The following is a 5,422-nucleotide window of genomic DNA, read 5'->3' as shown; positions in this document are numbered from 1 at the left end:
AATCCTCTCAGTACTGTTATTACCAATGATTGGAAGTGGGTGTCTTGACAAAAAGTCCAGAGGGTCAGCTTCATCTCTTCCAGGCTCGTATTTCATTTCAAAGTCTACATCTTGTATGTCCATGACCCATTTCTCTATATGGGGGGGGAAGCTTTGGGGTAGGTTTATTGAACAGTGGTAGGAGTGGTTTATGTGCTATGACAAGCATGAACCTAGGTGCCCCAAGTAGGTAGATAGAAAATCGATCTTTAGCCCATTTTACGCATAATGCATCCTTCTCTTTTTGACTGTACCTTTTTCAGGGTTCGACACCTGGTTACCTGCATTACTAGCCACCGGGCTGGTGATTTCTAAAATTTACTAGCCCGAAACACAACTTCCTAGCCCGGATCGATTTCCCTTGAAGTCTACTTCAACCCCAAACACGCAAACCTTCCTCTAAACTTATCTGCAAGGTCTTTTAGAGTGATAAAGAATGGCATTTTATCTTTCATTGTGATAACATAATATGCTATTTAAGGAAAAAGCTAAGTAAATTTTCGAGTGCGAGATGATCGTCCGAGGTGATGGTGCGAGGCGATCGCACGAGGCGATGTGCAAGGCACGCAACATTGGTAGGTAGAAGACTGGGGAAGACATTGACCATTAAGCGCAGAGTCTGGCATCTAGTGATATGTTTACGATCGACACGCAAGACAAAAAAGACTCCAGAAGCTGAAGATGAAAGGTTTATGCCCTCTTTATTGGTATTATCATTACAATTTAAACTTTCTTGTTTTTTTAATCAACTGTGAACTTTCAAGTAAACTAATTACATATAATTTCTTTTAATTTTTCTACTAGCCGGCGGGCTATTAAACATGTGTTTTTTTACTAGCCCGACTAAATTTTTACTAGCCTCGGGCTACCGGGCTAGCGGAGATGTCGAACCCTGCCTTTTTTCTACGTCAGTCAGCCTATGGCTTATGAAATGCAATGGTTGCCATACCCTGGTGGATTGTTGGAAAAGGCCGGCCGATAGTCCCTCCCATTGTAACCACAGGCAGCCCAGGCTCTGTCACAGGCTCTGTCACAGGCTCTTTCACAGTGGATTACTATAGAGTTTGTATAGTGGTTTAGTTGGACTTGATTTTGAGCTCCGCAAATATAAAGTTGTGTGAAATAATCAAAGAAATAAAGTCTTACCTTCATACAGAGTAGTCTGTGCTGTTCTTGTCACGATTTGAGGTCGTTTTGCTGAGACTTGGCGGTACGAAAGCCAAATAGTTGCCCTTCAAGTTCACCAAAACAAATCCCACAAAAGTTGGGTTGTCGAGCAACCAGCCCAGCAAAAATCTCAAATTGACCCCCAATTCAACGCCATTCGATTCCGCGTCGGTCAAATCCCGCGCAGTCAAAAGTCCGTTACGACGCGGTCGGCCTGGACACTAGAAAAATTAGGCCCAAATTACTAGTAATTTGGATATATCAACAAAGTTGAAATGGTAAATTGGCCACCGTAACGATTACAAAAGCTGACGTTTCGAGCGTTAGCCCTTCGTCAGAGCGAATAGAGGAATTGTGGGTTGTGTGTGCTTTTAAAGGCAGAAAATGGAGCTACGTTATTGGTGGGAACATGGCAACGAGAAAAACAAGAATATATTAGTGGAATGAAAGGCGTTCGTTCCACTAATTTATTCTTGTTTTTCTCGTTGCCATGTTCCCACCAATAACTTAGCTCCATTTTCTGCCTTTAAAAGCACGCACAACCCACAATTCCTCTATTCGCTCCGACGAAGGGCTAACGCTCGAAACGTCAGCTTTTGTAATCGTTACAGTGGCCAATTTACCATTTCAACTTTGTTGATATATCTAAATTATTTCGTTACTCCCACCGACGCAGCCACAAACAGTTTCTTTTGAAACTATCAGCCTTTATCCAAATTACTAGTGTCCAGGCCGACCGCGTCGTAACTGAGTTTTGACTGCACAGGATTTGACCGACGCGGATTCGAATGGCGTTGAAATGGCGGTCAAGTTGAGATTTTCGCAAGGCTTGAGATTTTCGCTGGGCTTGAGATTTTCGCTGGCAAAAAATCCAGCAGAGATAGAGTCTGTAATGAACCTTGGAATGAATGCAGTACTTCATTACTGTAACATTAACAAGCTGTCTATCAACTTTAAGAAAACAAACTACACGCTTATATCACCTCCTCAAAAAGTTACAAATATTATTTTAAGTAATTTAATACGCAAGACACACATTAGATATTTAGGTGTGTTTATTGATGAGCACTTGAATTATGGTCCTAAAATCTTACATATTATAATAAAGTATCACGTAACATGGGAATAATTAACAAAGTTAAGTACTACCTTCATATTCATACTCTGAAGCAATTATATTATACACTAATTTATCCGTATTTGAACTATAGTATAGCTAGCTGGGGCAACACATATAAGTCGCGATTAAACAAGCTAATCTCAAAGCAAAATAAATGTATCCGTAATACTTTCTTTGCAGATAGTAGGGAAAGCCCCGATCCATATTACAACCTTCTTAACATTCTAAAACTGGTTAACATTTTTAAATTAAAGATCGCCACGTTCACTCATAAAATTCTTAACAATAAAGACAGCATTCCAGCTATTTTATCTGACTTTGTCCTCCCTGCAGCAAATATACATTCTTATAATACTCGATATACTGGCAATCAGAACCTATATAGCATCCGTAAACTATTCCAAAAGAATTGAATTCTCTTAATAGCTTTGCCTTTAAAAGAAATTATAAAACCTTTCTATTACAAAGCCAATGATAACGGAAACAGCTCATACATGTACCCTCTTCTCTTTAGCTTCCCGTCTTCCTTTAACAATGCAGCAACAGTATATATAATTAGGTTATTTTTACTCTCTTTCTTTTTTTCTTTTTCCTTTTTCTTTTCTTTTCTTTTTTTCCACCTATTTTTCTTGTTTATTATAAATTCTAAATGTAGTATATTATCGCGCTGTATTAATAAGTCTAGTATTCACTCTATATATTTATATTAAGAACTATTCTCTTGATACCCTAATTTATTATTACCTCACACTTGTATCTTGCACCTGTCTATTTACTTAAATGGGACAGTGACCAACACGAAAGCTACGGCTACTTTGGTCACTGTGCACACATACACAAACCTGCATGATATCTACTTCTCATTATCTTCTTCACCTAGTTATATAAGTCATCTTATACTGTATTAATTTGAATAGTGCAAAATAAACTTGGACTTGGACTGGTTGCTCGACAACCCAACTGACTTTTGTGGGATTTGTTTTGGTGAATTTTACATGATTTGATAACACACCTTTTCAAATTAACAAAGATTTAGTAATACATAGACATGAAAAAACGAACGATATAATATCCCGACGTTTCGGCGACTTCATGACGCCATTATCAAGGGTACGAATGAAAATAAAATACAGTAAATGGTTTGAACCCGGGGGTAACATGTGAAGGTGTAGTCTGATCGTCCAGGTGAGTGTAGTCCTGAGAAGGACTGTTGTCGGTGGTAGTGACTGACGTTTCGACAACCTGTGCGGAAGTCATCATCAGAGTCAAGTGAATGATTGTTGTCAGTAGAATGTTCTTATTCCAGTTCGTGTGAAATGATCGGTTGGTTTTGCCGTGATGTTATTGGCTGTAAGACTCAAGTGACATAAGTCGGTCGTGATTGGTCTGTTTCGATCTGTCGGTAAAGTTAGGTCGTTCTTTTTCGGTCGTTTGTGATGTTTATGTCGTGAATGAGTCGTTTGTATGGAGCGGGTAGTTGTTGACATCTGTTTAGGGGAGTCTGTTCTAAGTTAGTAAACCAGCTTTCCAGAGTCAGTCGTTGAAAATAGTCAGTGCTGTAGGTTAGGCATTGCGCAGAGTCCCAATCAATGTTGTGGTTGGTAAGTCGATGGTGTTCAGCAATGTGATTGCTGACATCACCTTTCCTCGTCGCCCGTCTGTGTTCAGTCAGTCTTGTTGTGAGGTTTCTGCCAGTCTCACCGATGTAGGAGGCTTGGCAGTTGGAAGAATTGATCTTATAAATCGTTCCCTGTCTGTTCCTCGGTTCGTCTTTGTCTTTAACGTTGGTTAGTAACTGACGTAGTGTGGTGATGGGTTTGTGGGCGACGCGGATATTGAAGGGTAGTAAGATGCGCGAGATGTTTTCAGACATGCCTTTTATGTACGGTATGGTTGCTGTAGTCGTAGGGGTTGCGATGTCGTTTGTTTCGGTAGTGGTAGTGGGTCGGTGAGTGTTTCGTCGGATGAAGTCGTTGTTGTAGTTGAAAATAAAATAACAAACACCTTTTCAAATATTTTTCTTTCGACCAGTAAACAAATAAAACCTAGCACGAATTTGTTTTCGTTTTCTCTCCAGCAGTTGTCCATCTGAAGATATAAGACAGGTGGTAGATACCCTTTGCTAAAAGAATGAAAAAACACTGAATGATTAACAATGAGGTATCATGCAGGTTTGTGTATGTGTGCACAGTGACCAAAGTAGCCGTAGCTTTCGTGTTGGTCACTGTCCCATTTAAGTAAATAGACAGATGCAAGATACAAGTGTGAGGTAATAATAAATTAGGGTATCAAGAGAATAGTTCTTAATATGTATTTCATATGTTTGTTGTTTAATGAGGTATCGTGTAAAACAAAGAGTAACGCACTGCACAGAGCGCAATGTAACTTGTCAACATTACTGACGTCATTCAAATACTCATACCATCCCCACAGAGACATCTCGCTTCAATCCACTATACTTATCTTCCAATCGGACAGCGAGGTGACTGACACCGTTACGTGACAATGACAATGGACTACATTTGAATATTCTACGGGCTGTGAGCACTTACATCAAGTAAAATGCTATCGAAGGCGAAGGGCATGTACTAAAATCAGGAACACCGGAACATCCCGGAACATCGGAACAACAACAACATTTATTTATACCACAAAGAAATAAGATAAGAAACATTAAGAAACTATATATTTAGCGCCTGCTTCTAGCTTCTAAGCTCTTTCGTGTTACGTGGGTAAACAAATTACATTTACATTTTATTTCTTACACCGTCAAATTCGGTGTTCCGGGGGCGTTCCGGTGTTCGGGTGTTCGGTGGTGTTCCGTGCTGTTATATTTAGCGCCTGCTTCTAGCTTCTAAGCTCTTTCGTGTTACGTGGGTAAACAAATTACATTTACATTTTATTTCTTACACCGTCAAATTCGGTGTTCCGGGGGCGTTCCGGTGTTCGGGTGTTCGGTGGTGTTACGTGCTGTTATATTTAGCGCCTGCTTCTGGCTTCTAAGCTCTTTCGTGTTACGTGGGTAAACAAATTACATCTACATTTTATTTCTTACACCGTCAAATTCGGTGTTCCGGGGGTGTTCCGGTGTTCAGT

The sequence above is a fragment of the Stylophora pistillata genome, chromosome 9, assembly GCF_964205215.1.
Source record: "Stylophora pistillata chromosome 9, jaStyPist1.2, whole genome shotgun sequence".
Classification (NCBI taxonomy): Eukaryota; Metazoa; Cnidaria; class Anthozoa; order Scleractinia; family Pocilloporidae; genus Stylophora; species Stylophora pistillata.
This window is presented reverse-complemented; position numbering follows the sequence as displayed.